The sequence below is a fragment of the Heliangelus exortis genome, chromosome 2 (assembly GCF_036169615.1).
Source record: "Heliangelus exortis chromosome 2, bHelExo1.hap1, whole genome shotgun sequence".
NCBI lineage: Eukaryota > Metazoa > Chordata > Aves > Apodiformes > Trochilidae > Heliangelus > Heliangelus exortis.
In genome coordinates, this window is record NC_092423.1 from 22,123,513 (window position 1) to 22,150,372 (window position 26,860).

The window sequence follows — 26,860 nt, forward strand, 5'->3', positions numbered from 1 at the left end:
TGGTTGGGGAAGGAGCATGTCATGATTTGTTCTCCATATATCCAGCCCACTAGTCCTTCAGTATTTCTGGACAGAAACCTTCTTGTGTATTCAGACAGCATAAAGATGTATTAATACTTTTGTGTTGTGTCAGCTGTGTCACCCCAGCAAAACCAAGAGAAGATGCTAATAGAATTGCACACAGGCTATGGCAAACTAAATTATGCTGCTGATCTTGAGAGCTGCTGCCTTTCACTTCTGCTTTATCCAAACAAAATAGCTAGTTTTCAGTTACACACTTCATATTTTCCCTATTTAGACTTGTGTATAGCGTTAAAAAATTGTTATATGTCAAATCTTGCCCTTGAATGAACATCAGTAGTTCTGCTTGACTTCAGCAGGAGCTGCAGGCAAATATCCTAAAAAAAGAACTTGGCCTCAGATCTAATATTCCCTTTGCTGCATCCTGTAGTCCAGGATTGTCTATCTCCCTGTTTTTGAAATACAGCAGTTACCAACATTGTTAACAAGTCTCTTTCAGTTGTCCTTGGAAAGCCAAACAGCAGGAGCTAAAAACTTTATGGGAATAAGAGGCCAGTGTTTCAGCACCTTTGAGATCCCAGATCCTGAGATCAGCATCCACCAAAGCATTTAGGACTTTGTAAGCGTGAATGGACAGTTAATACCCCAACCAGACCAGAATGCTTTTAAAACACCAGCTATCTGTAGGAACCTACAGATACACTTACTGAAATAGTGTAGGTGTTTTGTATAATTTTTAAGCTGCATTTTTATGCATTGTTGATGTATTTTAACCATGTAGTGGCATTTTCCCTGGGTTTTCTGAAAACTTTTACTTAAGAGAAGGGGACAGAATACCAGGCTGGAGAGGCACCTCTCAGCTGTCAGCAGCAGAGCTGGCAGAGGAATGTATCAGAAATAAACAAATCCTTTCACCTCCTCTTAGACCAGATGGCAACCAAAATCTTCCAGTTGACTGCAAAGGAGCCACAAGACAAAGGAATTTACATTGCCACAGAGTAAGCCAGAGGAGGGAATAATCAATATATAGAGAAACCAGTATATATAAAAATAATAAATAAATATATATACATATGGAAAAAGCTAATATTAAAATAATGGCAATACCCCCAAAGTGTTAAGCTGAACATGAAGTAAGAAACCAGGAGAGTGTTAACTGCTTTTGAAAAATGTCATCTTCATTTTTCAGCCAGTGCCCTGTTCTGAATGAACAGGATCTTGTAATTTTCAGGTAACTCTTGCCTTACCCTTTAAAAATGTTGCTGGCCAGAATGTCACTGGGTGCTATAGAGGAGGCAGCTGCTGCTGCTGCTGTGTTGATATTGTCATCTTCCTTCTCACACTGGTATTGCTAGATCTCAGCAAGCTTAGAAAATGGTGCTTGCTTTTTCTTTCTTTGCTGTAACTTGGTGCAAATGTTTACCTGTAGATACTGATGCTCCTTGCATTGCATCTTTCTGTCCCTATATTTCTTCTAAAAATGGAATTTTTCACTAGTCAATTTTTTTTTTCTTAGAGAACACAACTATGTTGCTCTCCTGATAGCATCCTGTTTTTCAGTTGCACTGTCTTTGTAACAAATTCTTCGTCAGCTCCGTGGTGCTAAGTGTGATGGGTCTTTGGGATTAGACACTTTTCAACTTTAGGGATGTAGGAAAATATGCCCTTTACTCAGGTGCCCCTTTGAACTCATTGAGTCCAAGTACTGCAGTTACCTTGCTCAACATCTGATGACTTTGCTCTATCAGTCTCACAAGTTATTTTTTCTCCAGGACTAATTCTCCTTCCCCTGGGACTTTGCCTTACTGTCTTAGCTCATGTGCTGCATTGTCCCATCTTGCATACAGCTGTTTTTGTCCAGGATATTTGTGTTCCTCAATTTGTTTGTAGCACATAAATTTCAAATTGCATTTGCACTTGGAAAGAATGAACTGTGTTCATGCTGGAGGCACAGGGTGCTGGAATAACCAAGGTTTTTTTTTTTTTTGTCTTACCATAAACTTTGAAGAAAATGTACTGCCTTTTAATGTGATTTTCCTAATTTGTAATTTTGCATGTTTTCCTTTTATTTTTAATTTGTTTCTTTTCCTGACATTAATTCCAGCCATGCCCCTTTTGTCTCAGTGGCTTTCTCCTCTGTTTTTCTTCCCATTTAAAGTCTTCACTCTTTCACCAATTACCAAATGGGATTAATGATTTTGTCTAAAATTATTGTTCTGGAGTATTTCTGTACATGTCTTTACAGTGTTTATAGGACTGCTGTCTCTGTCTTCTTTAAACAAGAATAATATTGTTTCTTAGGTCTTAGAACTATGCAGCTTTTAATGCTGTTTTTTTTGGGTGTCTTCACTGCAGAGATAGTTCTCAGCAGTACCTTTTTTCAGCAACCCAAAACCAATTTGCACGTAGCATGTGATATCTGCACTACAGGGTTTTTACACTCTGTACAGATAGTACTCCTGTACCATTCTTTTCAAGAGCTGCAAATCGTATTTATTTTTTTTAAAAGTTGGGATTTCAAGGTATAGTATGTATATTTATACCTTAGCCCCAGTTTAGATTCCCAATGGAGTTTTCAGAACATGGTCTTGAATTTATTTACACTGCCTCCTACAATTTGGGGGGTGCCTCTATAAAAAGGGGGTGATTTCAATAAAAAATCCTCTGTTATTTCAGGGGTATAGTCTCCATGATTGCAAACTGATGTAAGGAAAGGACTCTCCTTGGTACATAAACATCAAGTCATTATCTTAGCAGCAGCCCCAGTGGTTTAATCCTCACTACCCTCTCTTGAATTTCCTTGACATATTATTAGTTTTTACAAGAGGATTGTTCTTTCATTGTTATGGAGCTCAGCAATGCTACTTTTATAAACAGATGATTGTCTTCTTCTGGACTTCAGGTTGCAGGTGAAACAAAGAGTCAAGATCATAATTGATTTTAGATTGGCCTTAGATACTTCTAATTCCTTCCTGATGCTCCAGGAAGAATATGTTCATATTCTGGTCCCATATATAATTTTTTTGTCTCAGATACTTGGTACTTGCCCCAAGAAGTAATTTGTATCCTGTACATACAGTGTGTGTGAAAGCTGCTTCCATGTATCCCACCCACCCTGCAGATCTAGTGCTTGGTTGCAGCTTGTTTGGATCACAAAAGCGATCCACTAGCTAGAAACACCTCTGGGGCTGGGCAGTCCCCTGATCTATCACCTGCTTCACTGAGCCTTGGGCAAATCCCTTTGCTCCACTGTAGCACAGCTCCTGTCTGGTAAGCAGAATAATAGATGATTTGTAACTTGACAGGGCGTGTGAGTTTCAATGTATTAAAGAGTGTAAGGTGCTCAACTAATTAGGTGAACTCAGACCACGAGGATTGAACATAGAATTTCCAAACCCAAAGGCTTTCACTATGTATGTATGTGTGTATATATATCTATATCTATATTTTTTTTTCAGGACCTGTAGTGGTAGTAATTTGCTGTCAAATGGTGCACAGGGACTTGTAACATGCACCCTCAGGGTTAAGCTATCCTCAGATATTTTGATGGTGAAAATGGGTGGGCATATGTCAAAGACAGCTACTAAGTTGAAATGAAAACAGAACGCTGTGATGTCTTGCATGCTGAAACAATCCATGACAGAAGTACTGTGGCTTTCAGCTCACTGCTTTTCCCATTTTCCCATGGTGAGTTAGAGCTATTTTTAAACTCGGTATCTTTTAAATAATGCATAAGTTAACAATAGAGACTTATAGTACTGAAAAAAAAGCCCCACAGATGAGCTAAAAACAGCTAGAAAAGCCTACCCAGACTGCTTCCAGGAGGGTCTCTGGGAGGAACAGAGCACATTTGTCTTTTCAGTTGCCAGGCGTATAGCATTAAATTCCTTTTTTAGAGCAAATCTGTCTTCGAACTGAGATTTTTCATTTACATAGTGCCTTCCTAATCAAAACAACTGAATAAACACTGCTGAGAGAGGTACATCACTTTGTGGGCCATATGCTTGGACATACCTCAGCCCAGTCTGTGCCTTAGCATCTTTTCATGTCAGGAGGGGTGTTGGGAGAACCCTTCTCTGGGAATAGTATGCATGGACAGTTCAGCTGAGCTGTGCAATTGCAAGTAGTCGTTTTCCCAAGCAGCACCAGGTCTATGGTTCATGTACCCCATGGCTATCCCGTAAAGGGCAGCCAAGCCAGGAAATCTTGTCTGTCTAAGCCTGTGAACATTTAAGACCTGAAGCACTAAATGGCTGGAAAATGATTACCAGGGGTGGTTATATGGGAATGGCTTTTGCAGTCTGATTCCAGTGGCCGCACTTTCTTTCTGTAGCTCAGATGTTTATGGAGAAGGATCAAGGGAAAGTGGTGGCTGGGAACGTTGTCACCATCAGACCAATTTATCTGACCCTGATTGCTCTGAGAAAAAAAAATAAAATTGCAGGGACTGAGCTGCAGATCTGTAACCTCTGTGGTCATGAGGACAGTGTAAGCCACAGAAGCCTTTACCTGTGTGTGAACTGCACTGGCAGGCAGAAACTGCAGAACTGATTTTGATTCTTCTTATGTGTGAGGCTCAAAGTGCTGCTGAGCTCGAGCTGCAGCCACTCTGCTCAGCAGTGACACAAGCAGTGAATGTAGAGATGGAGCAGGACTGTGAAATAAAGAACATACCAGAGAAATAGGGCCTGCTGCATTTTTCATGTCATCTAGATCTAGTTTAGCTAATGAGACTTTTAACTGAAAGAAAGGAAGAATGTCTGTTTTCCATAATATCTCTTTGCCTTTACTTCCTAAAAAGTGAACTCTAATGATCTGCAGGGTGAAAGAGACAGAAGCACAGAGTATTTAGGGATCCAATCAATCATGTCATGTTATTCCCTTTCACTTGTGTCAAAGGCTTTTATACCATCATGTAGACAGTAATAAATATTCATGTGGGTGGAAGAGAGCACTTTTTTTTTCCAAGGACATTTGGAAATAATTTGTACTCTGGTTTTCTGAAATACTACAGTTCTGTGCTGGTTTTCAGACACATTATTTTAATACTTTGTGAGATATTTTGGGTGAAATGGTTAGCTATCTGGAATTTTTTCATTACAAGAACTCTCTTTTCTCTTTCCTCTCTTTAATTTTTCAAGATTCTATAATATGGAAGATGTTTACTATTGATTTTTGTAAGAAAAGTTACTAATGAATGTCTGTTACTAAGACATTAACGTGTTACCGAATTTAAAGGAATAAAAGGTCTACCAGTATGTTAACCACAGGTCAGTAACTACAGGAGATAGAATCAGCCTAATAACACAGGAAATTCTTTTCAGAACAGTAGTTGTAATACCTTTTTGTGTCACTCCATTACATTTTTGACTGGGTTTTTGGGCTGGTGATCAGCAGTGGTGAAAATATGTGATACCTGGTTAATTTAGAAAAATTAAGCATCAAATTATGTGTGTGTACATGTAGTTTTTCAAGATATCGCCCATGGTTCAAGGGGAGAACTGTAAGTTCGAGGATGAATCTGTGGAGAGAGTTGAAGAACTGATTTTTTGATTTACATATTAATAATAGGGAATAAAGTCTCTAAAAATTGCTGTGTCAATTACAGTGTGCTTTGTAAAGGTTCCAAATAAGGGATTGATTTGACTTCACCCTGCAAAATATGTAGTACTTTGTTTTTGTAGTATTGCACATATGTATCTCCTGTGAGGAGATGTATCCCACTGTATGTGCATGGGCCCTGCAAACAGGCTGTGGAGGTGTGGTTTTGCTTTTACAGTCTCACAAGGGTGTACGTGTCTTGTCTTTCCTCATGTTGCAGGCCTGAGGACATAAAAGTTGGTGCATGCTTCTCACTGCTCTTCTCATCCAGTTTTGGCAGAGGATCATGTTTTAGGATGCTCATATGGTATGCAGCTGCTCCCAGAACTACTTCTTTCCATCCCCCACCCCTGCCCCTTTTCTTCTTGTGTTGGAATCTTTTAGATGATTGCACTGACCTTTTCTCCATCTTCAAGCTTGTTGCTACAGGTGAAGCAATGCACAACAGCCTTCTGGCCTGTATACAGAAGAAACACTCAAATTTAGCTTTTCCAGGTTGCCTGGCTTCAGGTGGAGTACTTCAGGCTATTTAGGGGAACTGCATCTCCAGGTCACATGTTATTTGTAAGATTTTATTAATTTTCTGACCCAGGAAGATGGTTTAGATCAAACTCCAAATTTACCTTGAGGAGAAATCCTTGCCGGCAGTCTTTAGTCCTAGAGTGTGAAGAAGACTGTGCACAAAAACTAGAAGAGCATGGATGCCTTCATGCTTGGAGAGGTCCTTATCACAATGCTCCCCAAGAAAGAGAAGTGTCCCTGTGATCTCTAGGGAGGCTTTCTTCACTCTTTTCTTCCTTCTCAGGCTGATAGACCTGGCTGCCTCATGGCATCTGTGTCCATCTTCAAGAGCCTTCTCCCTCAGGACTTTCTATGTGGAACCAAACATTGTATCTGAACAGACACCTCTGGAGATGATCCTGTGCCCCAGTCCTACTTATTCTACTTGGTATCTCACACCTACTGCTTCTGGCATATTCACTTGTGCTGCCCTGTTAACAACTCTGGGAGCTGGGGGGTTTCTTTCACACACTCTTTCTGTATGTACATGGAACATATTACATGGCCATTCCTCTTAAGGTTATGGCACATGGTTCAGAAAGTTACTTTTAATTTAGATTAAAATAAACCATACTGTTGATCTATTTATTTTTTAAATGGAGAGCATTCTGGTCCTTGAAGGTCTCAGATACAAATCAACCTCAGAGTCCTGGCCAGCTCTGATAAGGTCATGGTATAAATATCCCATCACAAAGACTAACACTGAAAAGTTTCAGCAATTTCCTTTGAAATTCTGTCTAATTGTTTTTTGGAATTGTGTGAACTGATCTGAACTTGTAGAGTAGGCTTGCCTGTCATAACCCGTGCTTTCATCAAGACTAAAATATGTAATTGCTGTAAAGATAAGGTGCTACTAGAAAATAATGTATATGTTTGCCAAAGTCTTGTCTAATTTATCAGTTTTTCTGACAAAACAGAAAACAGGAAAGAACTTTAGGATTTTTTTGGCCCTAGTTTCTTCCTTTTGCCTGGTGGATAAGAAACAATGACACTGGAAGTAAAGGAAAACAAAAACACTGTTTAAAAATACTACAAAATACTTCGAAATCCTGGGTTAAAAAAAAAAAAGTAATTTAGAACATTTTAAACATCTTCTCAATTTTTTATTTAACGAACAGGTATACAATTGTGTTTCTTATCTTTTTGGTATTCTTTTCTGCAAACTTTCCTCCTCCCTGGATGAAATACTGCATTCTGTGTTCCATTCATTATCTGGTGTGTTGCTATTACTCAGTCACTGACTTTTCTTCACTAGGGTTCTTTGCTGCATAGGAAAAACTTGCATTTGAGACAAGAGTGTTATTGTGCTTTTGGTAATTATATTTTGCAAGTCTGGGATAGTAACATGTTTTTTCCATGTCCTTTTATAAACCCATACCAATAGTACTGCTAGAATACGTATTTGTATCCTGAGTAAATTGCTGGGACTCAAGTGGCCAAGCAGCAAAGAATAATTGCTTATTTTGAGTTGTTTTCCAGTGCTTTAAACAAATTGCTCATTCGGAAAAGATTAATAAGATCCTATTTTGGTCTGTTTCTCTTATTAAAGTATCTTTGAGGATTAAAAAAGAAATTGCCTGGGGGAGAAAACCATTTGGAAAAAAAAAGTTAATACACTCTTTCTCCCAAACTAAGGGGTCTGGCATTTGTGTATTGAATTACCACTAGTGAATGGAAACTGTCCTGATAGGAGTGTAAAGCATGTCTGCTGTTTATGGGTCCTTTATAGCATGACAAAGAGAGTAATGAAATAGAGCTTTCTGAGCTGTATGGTACTTGTAATACTTTGTTTTAAAACACAGTGGGGAGTGAAATGATAGCATTTCAGGGGTGTAAAATTATAATACTTAAAAATAGAGCCTGGATAGAACTGTATCAACATACTGTGGGCAAAAGCCTTTAAATGCTTGAATTGTGTTTAAGTAGGGGGAGGGAGAATCATCAGGCAGCCACCCTGTCAGGCTTCTTTTGGCTTCAGGCTGTACCTGGGTCAGGGTGGCCATGGGAGGAGCTGGGAATGGGCTGATGACCCCTGGGACACCCAGTGGATTTGGCCTCTGCTCCTGCCATTTGAAGTTTAAGTTTGTTTGCAGCTCTACACCTCTTGTAGCCTTTCTGAGGTGACGGCACGATAGTATGGATAGGATTTACTTCTTTCACCATCATTGCTTTGGAGTGTGAGGCTGGAGTTCTTCCTTGCTGCTGAAGGATCAGTTCCCATGCTCTACTGCACACCACTGCTTTCGAGTAGAAAATCTAAGTCTACATTTTCTGAGTATGTGTCACCTTCCATTTCATTTTCTTTGAATGAAGATAAAGCACATACATGGATTCGGGCATGCATACGCCTCTGTGCTTACAGACCCAGTCTTGCAATCTGAAGTTTAGCTGGCATGAGTGATGTTTCATCTCAAAGGGCCTTCATCTCAAAGTTCTTCCAGGGGTTGAGTGCCCTTGGCTGCCACTCATTTAAATAGGAACTGGGCACCTGCACTTTCTGCATGTTCAGGTTGCTAGGGCCAAAGTACGAACTTTGTCTCAGAACAATATCATCATCCCACGTATAAAGAAAGTTATTCTATAAATATCTTGAGTAGCAATTCTTCAGCCCCTGCTTTTCAGTTACCTCATCCTAACTTGGAAACGTTTCCTCTCTTGACCTTGCCCATAATGTGTGCTTCCTGCTGATATTATATATTAATTCTTCAAATGCATTATTTAGCTCTAAAGAGCATTTTAGGCTGCACACTGATCAAAAGTGAAATTGTGTATGAAGGGAAGCTTGAGCTAAGGGAAAACGCACCTGCTCTACTTTTAATTAGTTTTAATAAACATTAACTTTATAGTATGGGTATCTGTGGATTAAGACTTGCAGAGAATGGATTGTTGCATTTTGGAGTTTGCTGGTATTTCTAATGCCAAATTGAGATCTATTGAAGAAGATTTTAACTCAAATATTTCAACACAAAATATAAAGGCATGCATTTGGGTAGTTTTGTGTTATTTTTTATGTCTCCCCAAATGAAAAGCCATTGGGTGAATTGTACTGAAATGAAATGAGCTTTGTAAATGCTGGAATTCTTCATAAGAATTTTGTCTGTAGCCCAGAGATTGTACATCTCGGTGAAGAGAAAGTTAGTTGTATTTAGGAAAGGGTTTTGCCCTGTTAAAATTTGTTTCCCTATAAAAGTAAAATCTCCATATCTTACATTTTGTTATGAAATAATGGTACTTCATCTAATGCCAAAGTGGCAGCAGGTCTTTGCTCTGTTATTGTAACCCAAAATACTAAGCTGTTTTGCAAAATCAGAACTCTGTGTAAGGTGATGATACAAATGTTGGAAGAGCTGGAATCCACGTGTTGTGCAGCACATCACCCATCTGCACTGGGTTTAGCAATGTTTCCCCCTAAGAAAGTCTCAATGAAATTCTAAGGTTTCCTTCTACATTTTTATTCTCTTGTTTTGAATGTTTCAACACTTACATATTTTTGGCCAAGATATCAGTCTCAAACACATGATCCATATTCTGTTGTTTAAATAAAAATGAACTGATTTCCAGAAGTGCAGCATATTAATATCCTCTGCTTTGTTAATGGATATAATGAATGCTCAGCAGCTCAAAATATCTTACGTGGGTTCTTGAGAGAAAATGTCAATTTTGGAACAAATATGGAAAAGAACTGATGGTAGGTCCAGGAGACTTAAAGTGAAGCCTCTTTTGATATGCAGAAATTTTTCAGTTGTCTTTGTTTCCTTTGGTGCAATGAATTTATGGCACAAAGTGGAAAAGCTGGAATTGATGCCAGGCCAAGAGTAGTCTGAAGAGCATGATTAGGGTACACTTCTTATTAGATATGATCCATTTTTACTCCTTGATCTGAATTGAGCAAATCAAGGATTTCAGTGTGAGTGTACAGAGTTGTGCAGGTTATTTGGATGTATGGAGATTGTGCTTTGAAAAAAAGATTTTATTTAAGCTGTTACATTTCTGGTTATGTTTCATTCTGAAAAAATTGTAAGGATTTTTTTGGTGAAAAGCTGTTTGTTGGAAATTCCTGACCAGCACTAATTAAAAATACGTTTTCAGGGCATCTGAGTATCTGAGACATCTTGCTACCTGTTCTTATGCTCTAATTCTCTTGGTGGATATGCAGTGTAGGTTTTTCTACCTCCATAATCACTGGCCTGTAAGCAAAACAAATATAAACAGAAAATACCTTTATTTCCTAATAAGGCGTTCCTGAAACTTTATTTTTGAATCTTTTCTATAAGGCTTTATGTATTATTATGGTAACCACTGTTTGAGATTACATCACCTCTCCCCAAACACTGATAGCTATACACAGAATCGAATGACTTGTTCAGCAGTATGCATCAATGTATATGTCTTTGTGATTTAAAAAACAGCTGTATTTGTTTTTCTAACTTTCAGTTTAATGTTCCTCTCCAAATATTAAGATACAGTGCTGTAGATTTCAGTCATACCAACACTGTTTAGCAGATGTATTGAAACTGTTCCCATGAAAAACATTACAGGACTGATTAATTCATAGTATCACTGAGAGTATGTCTGTCTCTATTTATGTAAGGGGAAAAAAATCTGGGTTAGATAGATATATGGAGATTTATATATATATATTTTACATATAATATATACATATTTGTATATTTAACCATGTAACTCTTCTAACTTAAAAACCATTGGCATCCTTGGAGATAGGTTAGCTTTAATTGATTGCTTAGCTCAGCATTCAATTCTACAATATTGTGTGGAGGTTTTGGAAGGTTTTTTTCTTGTTCTGCAAGCCACATCAGCCTCCCTGATAATTGCTCATCAAATGCATTGCACTGTAGAACTCAAGTCTTAAATTCAGTTTTATTATAAGTAACACATGACATGTTAGAAGGATTAATTTTAGAAATATAAATAATTTAGAGTATTGAGCAAGATTCTGGAAATACATAGTAAGGAGTATAATAAGTATAGGCTTATACATTTCTGTACTGAAGAGAAGAATCCAGTCTTGAACATGTGCTTGTCAGTGTGAGCTGTGGGTATAAACAGTGGCACCATTTATCTAAATTAATGTTTGCAAAGCTACATGTGGTGTTCCTTAAGAACTGATGAGCACTTCTGTAAGTGAGAGGCTCTCAAACCCTTCACTGAGGTGCTGATTTCTGCTCCCCAGCGTGTTCCTCTGTCTGATTTTCAGGCACAGTTGCCAGAGGCACCTGAATAAGGAGGCTGATCTCCCAGGATCTCTGTAGCCAGGAGGGAGAACATGGGCTTCTGCAGGGGGTTGCTAAGGCAGGAGGCTGGTGGGAAGGGGACACTTTGCCTTTGTGAGCAACTGCTCTCTCCTTCCACGGATTGTGCAGAGGGGGATCCCATAGTGGACCAGCTTCCCAGTCTGTGTGTAACATTCTGTCATGGCTCAGCAGAGTGAAGAAGGGGGAGATGATTTCCTTGTCTCTTTAAAATATTCTTTGCTCAGCAGCAGAGGTTCCTCTAGGACATCAGGTTAGCTCAGGATGAGGGCAAGTGAGGAGCTGGAGCATTTTTTTTTCTTAAAACAGTGTCAGTACATCACTGAGATGCCAAGCAAAAATGACAGGAGATTTGAAAGTAGGTTTCTTGTAGGAATGCTTGGTCAAATTCAAACTTGTCATCCTCTGAATGAAAATTTTAATTAGAGGCATCTTCACACTCGGGTGCAGATCATAGCTAGAGCCATCTGCATGTGACTGTGTCCCCTGGCTGATGGGATGGCTTTACAGATAATGGGTCTGCTCCCAGCCACAGACCCCATCAGCCACCTGTGTTTCACATCTCAGTTCTGGATGCACGACTGGACCCTTGGGTGGGCAAAAGGACAGGAGTGCTGGAGGGACAGAAACACCTAACAACAGTGGCACTTTTAGCTATTGAATGGAGGCCTTGTGATGCAGTGCTGTGTGGATGGAGCCATTCAGGGTAACAGGCAAAGGTTCTGAGGGTGAATATGTTCTACTGTGTGTGCTTTAGGGCAGCCCTTTTCTTTTCAAGGCCTTCTACCACACTGCTAATAGCATTTAAAAGGGTCTGCAGCTTTTCTCCACCTTTAGACAATAATTTTTTTTTTAATGAAGAAGCATCTGTCTGTGCAGTTGCTTGTGAATATTAAACAGATTTAACTTTTTATATCAGTTATATTCAGCTGCTTGGAGAGACATAGACTCTGAGCCCCTTGGAAGAGAACAAGGGATATGTCAGAATGACAAAATATGTTCCTGCTAACTTCTGCATCTGCTAGTTACTTTCATACCTGAATATTTTAACTCCTGCAAGATGTACTTTGCACCAACACTATAATGCTTTCCTGTGCCATGTTCAAAACATAACTGTTTAATGCCAGATAGTTGCCAAACTGCAAAGAATACCATACATACAGGTGCTCAGCCTGGCCTACAGAAAATATGACAATCCTGGAAAAAAGCCTGGAACAGGTAAGTAATCTCTGAATTAAGAGATTTGTCTTTTCAAAAGTGATAGCTGGAGTTTGCATGCTCAAGTATGAAGATCCTTTTTTATCATGCAGAGAATAGCTCAGTATAAAAATAGATACGATTAATAGATAATAATAAATAAGATAGTTCTTAGAAATCTATCATTTTATAAATGGATGTTTAATGTTTCTACTTATAGTAGAATGAAAGATGAGAGGCTACAGAAAAAGACAAAATTATTGTAAAGATTTGCTTTATCTTTACTGGCACCATAAGTAAGCTTTCTGGAGATAAAAGCATATGGTAATTCACATATAAAACCGTTTGGAAAGAAAGCAATATTCTTGGGTTTGCTTTGACCCTGGCACTTTTTCCATTCTGGGATACATATCTTCTGAAATTTAAACCACTGTTCAGGTGGCAGCATGAAAGGCTGCAAGTGGTTTATTTTTGAGCATGGATGAATAAAATATGTCAAAGTCTGAAAATGTCAACGCATTAGACATATCAGTAGGCATGCAGGATAAAGCAACTTGATTTGGGTTTTTTGAGTCAACAGAGAGAGCATGTATTCTGCTGTTTCCTAATCATGAGAATTTTGAGCTAGAATTCTCCAAACAGACAACTCTGCAAATGAGGCAGTGTGCTGGTCTTGATTTAGGAGAGGATGGAAGTGAAAGATGAGCATAAAGGCGCACAAAAATGTGAGGCAAAGGAGCAAGGGAAGACAAATAACAGATTGGATTTGTAATGCATGGTGTATTGCTGACAGATGCCTCCCAGGGAAGTAAAATATAACCTACAAAAATGTATATGGATATATAGCATATAGAATGTCTCTTTCAGATATATGTATGCATATAAGAAATGAATGGTAGCATCAGAGCATCATTCAAATGACAACTTCTGCCCATGCTACGTAAGTGAAAAAGGTACAAAACTTAAGATTTTGCTTCTAACTTTTTTTTTTTTACAAATCAATGCACCATGTTGGGTAGATGGTGACAGATGTGTCACCATGGATTTCATCCTATGTCCTTTTTTATTACTTAAAAACCAGCCTTAGTTATGTCACCTACCTGTGTAACAGAGTTTGGTCTTTGAGGAGTGTGAAGATGCAGAGTTTTTACATTGAGGAGTTAAGCTGATGTTGGAGGGATGTGATATGATTAGAAAAGAGGGAACTATTCAAACTCTGCAGGTGTCTTCCTGTAGGACTGTCATTATGAGTTGAATCATAGTCTTATCCATGCAGCAGCAGACAGAAAAGTGTCAAAGATGCATTTTCAGAAATGGATCTCCCATTTCTGTGCAGTTTCAGATGTGGAGAAGTCTCTGCAATGGCTGCCTGCAGCTATCAGGGTGCTGCTGACTGCTGTTGCTCTGCACAGCTATTGTAGGGTATGTGATCTGGATATTAACCATGTATTCATCATAGAAAGGTAATTTTAGAGTATCAAGTTACTGTATAAATTTTACGCTAAGTAGGAATGACAGTGATTAGGCACAAAAGAAAGGAAACTGTGCTCATACTAATGGTCCATCTGTCCTGTCATTGGCAATGGGAGATGCTGTGAAAGAGCACAAAGCCTGGCCCACTGTCAGGGTCCATTCCCCTCACCTCCCCAACATTTCTGTCTGTTTGAGACTACAGATGCCAGAAGGTACATCCCTGCGTATGCATTTTAGTACCTGTTTATGGACCCATTGTCCATCATTATAGTCCCTTTTTGGGATACCTACTGGTACCATGTGCCTCTACAGCCTCCTGTGGCAACTTTGCAGAGACACACACCTTGTGTGCTACAGTGCTTTGGTATGCTTTAAATTGGTCTTCTAATTTCTTCAAATACTTCTCATTTTACTATTGTGGAAGTAGGTGAATGACATCTTTGCATTAATTCTGTCTGTGGCCCACACGATGTTGTAGACCTCTGACGTTTTACCCCACTCTCACACCATGTTTTCTTCTCCAAACTGAAGAGCCTTTTGAATTTAGAGAGGGTGATTTACTGGTAGGTAACAGACAGGGAGGTGAAGTAACCTGCTGGGTCATCAACAATGCAGGAGCTGTCTGGCAAGCCAGACAAAGCTGACTTGGAACAGCATTAGAAAATGGATTTTTTTTGTGTCTCTGAAGCAAGCTGTTTTCTTGGTGCTAAATGAGGACTGATGATGGTAGTTTGGGGAGCTGTGATAATTCCTTGGACTGTGGTTAAGTGATTGGTGTTGTCTCAGAATCTGTCTCCTGAGGATTCCGTGGTTAAGGGATGGAAGTGTCTTCCCATTCTTCCTTCATTTGTAAGACAAGCCATGAATTTTATTTCACAAATCTTTGTGTCATTTGTCCTGTATGGATGTTCTGTGAGATTTTGCCAGTAATGAAGACTGCTTTTGCAAGGGACTGCTCTCTTTGTCTCCTTGTCCTCAACTGTGCATTCAGATTTTTTTGCATGATTTCAGACTGAAACCCTGGCATGAGCCACTGAAAATGACCTTTATCAAAAGGCAGATATTACAGTGCTACAGTAGGTACCTTTAATTTCAGTTTCTTGCATTTTAATTTTTCTGCCATTGTGGATTTTTTTCACAATCATGACGTTTTTTTTCTTAGTACCTCTATCAATAGCAGGATTTTATTCAGTATCTTTGTACTTTGAAGACCATTGGTATCTTCTTGAAATTCTAGCAGGCTGTTTCCATCAGAATAGTTTCTAGAAACAAATTAGTTCCAAGATTTAGGGTCTACTGTATTTTGAATTAAAGCTATTTTCAGGTATACCCTTTTCTAAAGTTCACAGATTTTGTGACTAAAAATAGAATAGTGTTAACTGTTTTTTTCTGATCTCATTTCTGAAATATCTCAGGCACTTGAACAATTGATACATTCATTAGATGAACAATAAAACCAAAGTTCTCCATAATTTTTCAATCCATATGTACTAATATAATTATAAAAAATGCACACTGTTTAGAATCAATTGTTCTTACTACATAAAAATTTCTTGAGGCATGAGCAACATTTCATATTTCAGGATAAAATGGAATCTCTAACAGCAGGTAACCGTGAGTGTAAGGGGGTGATTGTCCTTAGTGCTTGTACAAGAAATGACAGCACAGTGGGGCAAAGCTTTGCTGTCATTAAGGATTCACATTTTAGGATGGATGTGTTTAGTGTTAGTGCCAAACTGTAAATGTGACCTTGAAGAGATGCTGACATTTTGCTGGTCTGTCTTGGCATCTATCAGAAGTGGGAGACGATGGCATGGAAATGCTGTTTGGTAAACAGGGAATGGGCTGGACAACAGAGGAAGAGTAGGAATGTAGCCAGGGAGAGGGCACCTGAGGACAGAGGAGGTGGGTACCAGTAATGGGGAGTTTGGAAGGAGATGATGAAACAGGCAGGAGCTGGAGCAGATTGAATTTTGCCCCCTTTATATTCCGATTTTATGCAGCTTAAGTTTTTAAAATTTTATTTGTGTAATCTGATCCTATTTGTTGCCGAAGCCTGAGAGTGAAGCAAGGCTGTGCTGGCAATGAGGCAATTTGCTGGACAGTCTCAGTTTACCTTTAACTGGGTTCAGAAGTGCTTATGTCCAAAGCAAGTGGTTGTGCCTGCTCCTTTTGACAGGGTTTTCCTGTGTCACTCAGGAGAAGCATCCCGTAAGGTTCTGCCTCCACCATTTGCTCCAGTGACCATCCAGTGCTCTCTGGGCACCTTGTGATCAGGATGCTTGGGATCAGCTCTGGAGAGCTCCAAGACTTCCTAACTTGTCCTGACTGCAACACACTTGACACATCTGAAATGTGTTATGATGAGAAATACAATATATTTCTACAATCTGTGGCTTTGTAAAGTTTCAAATTGGCACCCAAAACAAACAGGTAACTCACAGCTTCCTAGTATTGAGGTAAATGCTGATCTCCTGATGGGAAGTATGTAGAAGACTAATTATTTGTGTTTTGAAAATACTTCGAGAGCGCATAATGGAAATGCCCATGAGTAAAGAAATAATTTTTAAATCTGTTCCAGGACAAAATATTGTAAGCAGTAGCTAAAACTTGAGGGCAAATTTTAAAGGAAGCTACAAAAAAAAAAAAAAAAAAAATTTAGTAACATCAGTTGGCTAAATGTGTCTTGTACAATATATGTGCTTGTATTTAAAAACATAGTCATGTTTGGACCACATTGAAATGGCTGATATTTAATAACACTTAAGCATTTAATTTTGAATTTTTTTAATACCATGTTTGTATGAACTAGAAACAAGGAGCTGGGTAAAAAGTGTTTGAAATCACAAGTAAGTTGACTTGGGAAGTAATTTTGCATATAGTATCAAACAGCTTGACTGCATGAGGAGGCATATTAAAAATTAGGATTAGACCACACTTATTTGTGCAGGAAAATGTGTTGTCCATGCCTCTCATGTACTTGCATCTTCCCTTTATTGTTAATCTTATTATTAATCTTCTCAAATATTGAAATTAACTGTTTATCCTGACTTTAAAGTGAAAAGCATATGAACAGAATGGCATTGAGGAAACTGCTTTGTACTAGTGCTATGAACATGGTCTAAAAATATCTGCTCATTTTCTGTAGGAAAAAGAAGTAATTGACTGAAGATATAATGGTGTAAATTATTCATCAGCAAAAGAAGAGTGAGGTTTTATTGACACTTGCACTGCCATCAGTACTGTATGGAAAACTATGTAAGGTGCAGAGTAAGTAAACCTTGCCCAGACTGTTTTCAACTCTAGCAGTGAAATCAGAAGTTTAGAGCTAGAAAAATCCTATTTCATCTTTCTGCCTGACATGAGTCTTGCAAACAGCTGCTGTCTACTCTTTATGCATGTTCAAGTCTCTGTAGTTTATCATTGTGACTTCCTGAATAGCACTGTCACCCCTTGGATACTGGGAAGAATCTCTGGGTGTGGAAGTCCAGCTTCTATGTTAGGGTAATATATTAAATCTCTCTGATGTCTGAAAGAGAAGACTGTAATCACCATCTGTCCATCATCAGCAGGATTAATTCAGTACTGCATTGAAGCTGTGTCCTTTGCAGTGTTTGTGCCCCATAATGATTAAAACCCATTATTTAAAAAATAAAAAACCCCATGATAGATCAGATGTTATTTATCAGTTTCAGTATCTGTATTAAAATGCTGCTGTTGATGCAAGAAATACTAATAATTTGTTTATTTAAATTGCAATAAAACCAAACTGAAATGGTGGTTTCACAGCTGCTTTATGTTTGTCTTACTCTTTCTTTGTTGGAGTAGGGAGTTACATTCAGATTTCCTTAAAACATAGTGAAAACAAATATTAGATTGTACATGTCTCTTCCTGCAGAGTTTATATAAATATAAACTCCTTGGTTCTTTTCCCTTGAAAATACAAACAGTATATGTTCATCGTTTTGTGCCAGATTTGCAGTAATTGCTCATAAAATTCCTGATACGGTCATATAGATAGAGAGATTAGACTGCATTGCAAAGTTTGAAATCGATAGGCCAAAAAGTCCATGGCACAGCAGCTGTAGATGGACAGTGGCACCCCAGAATGCCTGCTGGCAGCCAGAGCTTGATGTATTTCAGGTGCAGGTGCAGTGCACAAGTCATGTCCAGCAGTGGGATATGGCCACACCAGCCTGAGTGCTGGAACTACCACTGCTGTTTTTCAGATTTTCCTTGCAGTTTTTGTTGTGTCGTCTCTCTTTATGGTAGTAATAGGAACCAGCTGTGTAGCAGAAATTTAATGAAACTAAGCAAGAATGTCTTCAGCCTGCTTAAGCCTTTCCCATCAAGAAATGAAGCCAACCCAGTAAATCAAACACATGCTGTTTGTAAGACAGAGCTGCAAAACTTCATATCTGATGTGCAGGTGGAGGCCCTGTGCAGGGCTGCAGAGTTGCTCTGTGGTTTGGTGTCTGCAGCAGGGTGCAGAGCAGTTTTTGTCATGTTCTGCAGGCAAATTAGCTATTAAAGGATAAAGGGAAGAAGTGCATTTTCAAGTCAGGTGACATTTGGGATCTGAGAGAAGAGTCCTGGAGAAGAAAAACATTGAGCAAATGTTCGTATTTGGAATAAACTTCATCAGAGTTTTAAGTTATGCGTCATTGTCTGTTACTGTAATGTAAAATCAAGCTCCAGGAAAGGACTGAGATTGGGTACAACTCAGCATTTGTGGATAACCCTTAAAGACTCAACCCATTTGTAAATTCCTAATTTCTTGTTGGAGAAAGTCTTAAACAGTCAGTAGGAGTAAAAACTTAATGAAACTACTTTCTTCTTTCTCCCCTTCATATTGGCAGCAACAGGAACAGAAAAGCACAGTAAGAATATTTAAAAAAGGGGAGAAGCTTCAGTTTGTGCAGACTGATGGGCTCTGTTTTTCTTTGTTTTTTCCTTCCTCTAAGTAGGCACTATGAAAACATCTGCTGTATCTAAGAGAAGGTACCTAATTCTGATTGATTAGTCCATTTGACCAACTTAACAGATGTAGCCATTAAATTTACTATCCACATAAAAAGAAATTCAGCAATTCTTTTTGTGGGGAAGAAAGGGGTGAAAGTTTTAGAGCGTGGCTATTAAAGCAGATAGATTAATTGAGTATGGAAATGGCTAACTCCCCCCTGAAGTACAAGGAGAGATCATATATGAGCAAAGAGAGGGTGTTTGGGTAGGCATGAGGATAAATGAGAATTAAAATATCCAAGCTTGTCAGATACAGAAATCTGCCAGCTAAGTGGCTTTTTTGAATTGAACATGCTGTATTTTTTAGTTAGCTAGTGGCTGATACTGAAAATGTTTTAGGATCATAGTGCATTGTGAGGTAATGCTAATTGCTCAATGTGTTCTTACTGACCTGCAGATAGAAACATCCCTTCTTTTCCCTCTCCTCTAGTTTTCTACTTTCTTGGTCCTTGTTTCATTGTAATAATCAACCTGCCTTCTCTTACCTGGTGTACAAGATGGACTGTTCTAAAAAATTACCTCCCCTAGTCACTCCTTCTGTACCTATTAGTTCTGTTAAAAGGAGACTTTCAGCACTTCTTCTAGTTTCCCACATTCTACAATAATCTCATATAGGAACCTAATTCCCTCCCTTTTTACTTGAAAGAGGTGGCTTCCCCTTATACAATTAAGTTATAATTCAGACCTTTCCAGGTTACTTGGTAGAGAATTTACACCACTGGGGCAAAATCTGACACTTGATGGGAAGTTTCCTCATCCTGGTGTGCATTGTACCCAACAGTGCCCATTCCTTTTATCACAGCCCTCTCAAGTGTGGTGTTGCAGGAAGCTCCCTTTTCACAGCTTGCTTCTGCAATGTGAGTTAGCATTAATTGTGCAGTTGATAGGGCATTTTTCTCTCATCAGTGTCTCCATCATTTCACAGAACCTGTCATTTTTTCTTGAACATCTCCATATGTCTGTTGACAATTTCCTGGCATTTGACCCATCCAGGACTTTCATCTGATTTCAGCTAAAATTCCCTCTTCCTTTTCAGTACTACATCTCAGCTCTGGTCTCCCATTTGATGTTCTTGTTTGGCACCATATTTAATCTGAAATTTTAGGTGCACATAATGAAGAGTTGTGGAGCCAGAAATCGGGGTGAGTGGAAAGAAGAAATGACGGGAGCACTGTGCTGGGTTAGGAACTGCTGGAGGCCCCCAGAGAGTGGTGCTGAACGGTGCTGATCCAATTGGCAGCCGGTCACCAGTGGTGTCCCCAGGGATCAGCGCTGGGCCCGGTTCTCTTTAATATCTTCACTGATGATTTAAATGAGGGGATTGAGTCCACAGTTAGCAAATTTGCAAATGACATGAAATTGTGGGGGGAGTATGGATCATCTGGAAGGCAGAAGGGCTCTGCAGAGGGATCTGGACAGCCTGGAGAGTTGGGCTGATTCCAATGGGATGAGGTTCAACACGGCCAAGTGCCGGGTCCTGCACTTTGGCCACAACAACCCCATGCAGCGCTACAGGCTGGGGACAGAGTCGCTGAGAGCAGCCAGGCAGAAATGGACCTGGGAGTCTGGATTGACAGGAAGCTGAACATGAGCCAGCAGTGTGCCCAGGTGGCCAAGAAGGCCGATGGCATCCTGGCCTGTATCAGGAACAGTGTGGCCAACAGGTCCAGGGAAGGGATTCTGCCCCTGCACTCAGCGCTGGTGAGGCCACACCTCGAGTACTGTGTCCAGTTCTGGGCCCCTCAGTTCAGGAAGGAGATTGAGGTCCTGGAGCAGGTCCAGAGAAGAGTAAGGAGGCTGTGAAGGGATCCAGCACACGTCCTGTGAGGAAGGGCTGAGGGGGCTGGGGGTGTTCAGTCTGGAGAAGAGGAGGCTCAGGGGAGACCTCATCACTCTCTACAACTCCCTGGAAGAAGGGGGGTAGCCAGGAGGGTGTCGGTCTCTTCTCCCAAGTAGCTACCAGTAAGACAAGAGAGCATGGACTTAAGCTCTGTCAGGGAGGTTTAGGTTAGATATTAGGAAAAAATTCTTTACAGAGAGGGTGATCAGGCATTGGAATGGGCTGCTCAGAGAGGTGGTGGATTCTCTGTCCCTGGAGGTTTTTTATAAGAGATTGATGTGGCACTCAGTGCCATGGTCTGGTAATCACAGTGGCAGTGGATCAAGGTTTGGACTTGATGATCTCAGAGGTCCTTTCCAATCCAGCTGATTCTATGATTCTGTGATAAAGAATTCCCACAGCGTCCATAGAGACATAGTGACGACATTCAACATCATGAAGCCAGTCTTTTCTCTCATTTATAACAAGGTATAACAAAGATGTATTTTAATACTATGTCTACCTTTCTGTCTACCTTTCTTAAGCTTGTAATTCTTCTTGTGGTCTCTGAGGAGGTGCCAGCTTTTTTTCTTCTGTAACTTTTAGTAACTACATCTTTACAGTGTCTGAAATCTGGAGGGTTAATTTGTGTTTAAAAGCTGGTGGTGGGCATTTTCCCTCTCTTCTTGAAAACTAAACTTTCTGTTTCATTTCCAGGATAATTTGCAATTTGTTATCAGTTCCATATTCAAATACTAACCTGCTCCTTTTACCAAGATGTTTTATGGTCTCTCTTCTTCTTTCAAGTTGAAGTGCTTTGTAATTTCCTGGGTTTTTTTCATTTTGTTTTTTTAAATGCTTTGCTTTTTCTGTCCTTTTTTCTCTTGATACCTCATTTTTTTTGCCCTTTTTGCTTCCAGCAGCAGGCTCATTCTGCTGGGAAACTCTGTGTTTCCCAGGGCTCCCAGTCCTGCCTTTGGCTTGGTAGTCCTCATGTGCAAATGCTACTGTTAATTTAAGGCAGAATTTAAGCACAGGTATATGTGTGCTCTTGGACAAGGATACTTTTCTTGTTTGGAGCCCTGCACTGCAAGAACATTTCCTGGGCCACCTCCTCCTGTATACTACTGTGACTATTCCAGAGAGCTGGAAGAGCAGAGAGGAGCTTGCTCATGTTTTGTGCTGGCCCATATGCTGTTGGGTCTGTATGGGATGAACTCACATGCTTGTGACTTTACATAATGATCCAAAAAATTATGCTGTTGTAAAAAAAACAAACCAAAACAAAAAAACTAGCCTATTTGATTTGTGTACATTTTAAAAATAACAACTCTGAAAATGGAATTGCTAATTTTAGCATAAATGTGTTTTCCTTGAAAAAGCCACAGCTCACATGTGCTTCTTTCCTGTGAAATGTTTTATTTTTAGATCTTAACATATGCAGGTCTTTGCCGTGCCTTTTCCAAGAATTTGTATCAATGTCTCGGTGAATATTTCTGAAAATCTCATTCTGTAGTATTGTCATTTATAGTGTAAACGTTTTTTTCACTGTAAATCTATACATCCCTACTGTTTCTAAGATTTTTTTCACTGTCTGTTGCTTTTTCACATTCAAAACCTACTATTTAGGCTTATAGACTGGCAGGCAAGCTAAGTTCCTTTACTCTCGGAAAGGGTAGAACAATTTATGTTGAAATGCATATTATTTTAAAGCTGAATGCTTGGTGTCTTATGTTGCTCAAATAATTTTCATTGTGTTCCACAAGTGTTTAGCTATAGCTTTTTTATTTGTTTTAAAGTAATGGCTTTTATTAAAATTACGCAGTTATGTGCCTTGCTAAAGACAAAATATTACTCCCCCTATAAGGTGATTTCATGAGAGAAGCTTATCTTTTGGAGTAAGTTTTTAAGACTGTATATTTGTTAGGTTGCAGCTTAGTTTGTAATAGCACTGATGGCATTATTGGATCTGCAAGAGTGTTGTGCTTCTAATGATATTTTCTGTGCAGTGAGTCATAATAATAATAAGCAAACATGACATGGATTTTTCTTTTTGTGGATTTTTCTACTGATAAAATATTCCCAGACATATAAAGCATGCCCTGTTACTTAGAGTAGTCTTTAAAATGTCTTTAAATTCCAGACCCATCATCTGTTCAAGCTCTGGACTTGGTTGCTGGGAGCTGTGCAGCCTGATGACCCCATCCATGGTGTTTCCCCTCCAGCCAGTCTCATTTTGGGAACTGAGGCAACTGTGGCAGACAGTGAGAGGCTGGGGAACGCCAGTGGCCCTTTCCTCCTGAAATAGGGACCAAGCAGGAGAAAGAGACGGATGAACCTGTTTTGGAATTGTCCTCTTGACCTACTTTTAACAAAAACACAACTCGAACAGTCTGTGTCTGTCCATCAGAGGGGTGGCAAGTGGGAGAAGAGCAGTGAACTGGCCACTGGCAACCCTGGAGTTGGATAGCGAGGAACCTTACACGGCCACCAGGAGAAAGAGGCCCCTGCCAGGGTGCAGGCAGAGCAGGCCAGGCTGTATCAGAGAGGTGCTTGGCCAAGTGTCCTGTCCCAGTGGCCCAAAGCAGATGCTGAAGCAGGAGCAGAAAAGCAGAACAAGTGTGTATGAGGCTTGCCTAGAGTCCTTTTCCAGGACTCAAAGACTTCAAGCCAAGTGCAGTTTCTGTGCATTTGGCCTCAGTTTAGCTGCTCAGTTTTGCCCATTAACTTGTCCATTTTCAGCTTGAACTGGTACAGATCTCCAGCATCCATGCTTTCCTGTGGTAAGAGGCTCCATGTTGTAACCAGGGGTTGTGCTAGCAAAGGTCTGTTTTTATTAGTTTTGAGCTTAGTCTGCTACTCTGTTTCTTCCCAGTTCTTGCATTGTACAAGGCTGAGAATGATCAGTCCCTTTGTTTTCTCATGCCAGATGCAGTTTCCAGATCTTTGAGAACGTAACATATGATTTTCCAGAACAGAAAAATGTTAACAGCAGTATCCTTTAAAAGCAATATTCTGTCACATGAGGAGATCTTGTGCTTCTTCTTGTTGTCCCTCCAAATAGAATTGTAAACTCTTGAGTTAAGTCAGTCTGATCTCTGTCTTTTGTACTGTATACTTACGTCAATATTTTACATTTTATAATCTATTGCCTCTTCCTTGACAGTAAACCCTTAGTGGCCATCAGATAAAGAGGATGACCTTAGTTTGAGTCCCCTCAAAATAGCTGAAAGTATAAGAAGTGCCCTAAGCTATAGAGGTACCTTTAGTAAGCCCACGGAACCACTGACTTTTGATATAAAGGAAGTGTCGTGATTGCTGAGAAAGTATATAAATATATAATTTCAGCAAACTAAACCAAATACATTTTAAGAGAGCCTCTGTCTAAATGTCTGTATCTGGAAAAGGCATATTAGACCTTACAGAAATCTTTGAACATCCCCCTGGTGGATGAGTATCCTACATATTTAATATGCACTTCTGGAAGGAGTTAGAGGATTGTAATTGGTAACTCAAACAACAGCATCTCTTTCAGTTGCTCCTCAAGAATGATTCACTCACAGGCTGCTGTGCAAAGCATCAATATAGGTATGTGGACCTGACCAGAACTAAGGGGGTCTTAGTGGGTGAACCTGGAGGCAAGCTGGTCATGCAGTGGCTGAAAGAGTTGCTTGTGCTTTCTTCCTCCCCTGTTTACAGCTGCTCAGGCGTTTCCCCCACCCTTGCATCATCTCTGTGGCTCATTGTTCCTCTTCACAAGGCATTTGAATTACCTAATGCAGTGAAAACACGGGTTTGATGAGCCCTGCCAGGGGTGCTTTGATGGGTGCCAGATACTGACACCAAGAGTACTTTGATGAGTGTTAGTTCTGACACTAAGATTATTTTGATGAGTGCTTGTGCTGACACAAGGTAGGTGCAATGCTTGCTGCTGAGTGGGCACTGAGACCTCCTGCTATCAGCAGCAGCTAGCTGTGAACTCAGTGTGACTGAGGGGACCCCACCTTCATGGTCAGCAGTTGTCCCATGAATGCTCCCGTTCAGAAATTTATCCCTTTTGTTGCCTCTGTTGCTTGCACTTAGATACAAATTCATTTTTTTAACATCCAGTTTCCACTGACTCATTGACAGTCTGAGTATATTTGAGGTTCTGCCAGCATTGTCTATAGACTAATTAGCTACTGTTATGTCTTGGTATATAAACCCTGGTGCACTAAGATCCCCTCACAACTCAATTTTTTACTAGACTTGAGATTTCCATTTCCAGGTTCTCTCTGGAGCCTCTCTGTGCTTCTGGGTAATTAACATTCTGAGCAAAGCTGTCCTGTACCTGTTCACAGTATTTAAAAAGAAGTCTCCTTTGGACAGTGGTATTAATCTTACCTCAATTTGACTGGAAATGCATCTTCTTTGATGTATTCAGGGATGACAGTTATGTTTTTCAGGAAGACACCCTATTGATCCGGCAAATCATTTTGCCAGAAACATGTGTCTCTTCCTTATAAGCCAGACCCTCCAAAACAACATAATAGAAATTCCCTCCAGCCCTTAAGTGCATAAATTTACTGTTTGTACAATTGAATTTGATCCTGTTTTTAATATCCAGTCCTGAAGATCATCCAACTTTTTCCTGTGGGAGTTTTTTTTTTGGTCTTCTTTTATGCCCCATGCTTTTCAACTAAAGCTTTATCAGCATATCTCATTAGAACACTCCTGGCTTTTGTGCCTGTGCTATTACTGCAGGCACCAAGGTGGCAGTTTGTAGGGCTGATACTGAAGGACCCACACTTCCAACGTTGTCCCACGTAGGGCTTGCTCTGGGCAGTCACCAATGCCAATGCAGGCAAGAGTCCATGGCCCTGCTGCCTGTTTAACCAGAGTGAAGCTCTGGAAAGCCAAGTGGCTGCTGCCCAGGGTGTTCTTACCTGTCCTTGCTGTCCCACAGCAGGTCAGTTCACCCCTAGCTTGAGGTATTTTGCTGGATGAAGGAGAAACATTCAATTATATTTCCTCTGCTGAGGTGGTTTGTGCTCCTTACTGTCTGTCCCATCAGTCAGCATACCTGTTGACATTTCAGTTCTTTAGCTTTTCCAGCTTAATCTACTCTTAGGTAGGACAATACCAGATCTTCATTCAGATTTCATCTCTGAAAAGATCTTTGAATATGTTTAGTGAAATTCGCTTGCCTAGAAAATAACTTAGGAAAAAGAGGATCTGACTGCTTAAACATGAAGAATCTCAATAAATACAGCATGCATTAACTTATATGTTTGCCTCAGGGCTTCTTTTCCCTTCAGTATTTGTTCCAAGGCCTTGTGTACTTTGAGGTTGGGTTTTCCTTTGCCTGGAGCATTTTCCTCTAACCCTACTGAAGCCACTGAGCTCCTGGGCAGAGTGAGGGTGAGGGCCAGGCCCCAATGGAGGTCTTCCCAAAGCACCTGTTGCCTGCATGGTGGTGGAAGTGGCTGTCAGCCTGTGGGGCACTGCAGCTTCTCTGGCTGATGGCTTCGCCTTCCCATCTAGTGTGATCCTGAGCTCACTTTTCAAGGTCATTTCATCATGTGGTGGTTGGGTCTTTAGGAGACTGCCATAGGCAGCTGCCATTTTCCCTCGGATACAGCCTGATGCAGGAGCTACCCCAGCTGATTTCTCATCCATATGCCTTTATATTTTTTTTGTTTTGGTTTGGTTTTGGTTTGGTTTGGTTTGGTTTTTTGTTTTGTTTTTGTTTTTTTAACCCCCCAAATCTTACCTAACTTCCTTATTGTTCTCTTTTAGCAACAAATAGGAAATTCTATTGAATTAAAATCATCAGTGGTTGGTTTTGAACCTTAAGAATGCTGTTCTCCATTTTCCTTGTCCTGCCTTTAAGTATTAAAAATCAATTTATCCCATG

At 39.9% G+C, this 26,860-nt stretch overlaps 1 protein-coding gene across 10 annotated transcripts in view; it reads left to right on the plus strand.

The window, feature by feature from the left end:
* Positions 1–26,860, plus strand: part of ADAM22 (ADAM metallopeptidase domain 22) — a 125,200-nt gene that overhangs the window by 33,519 nt on the left and 64,821 nt on the right. The gene's annotated exons all lie outside the window — the stretch shown is intronic.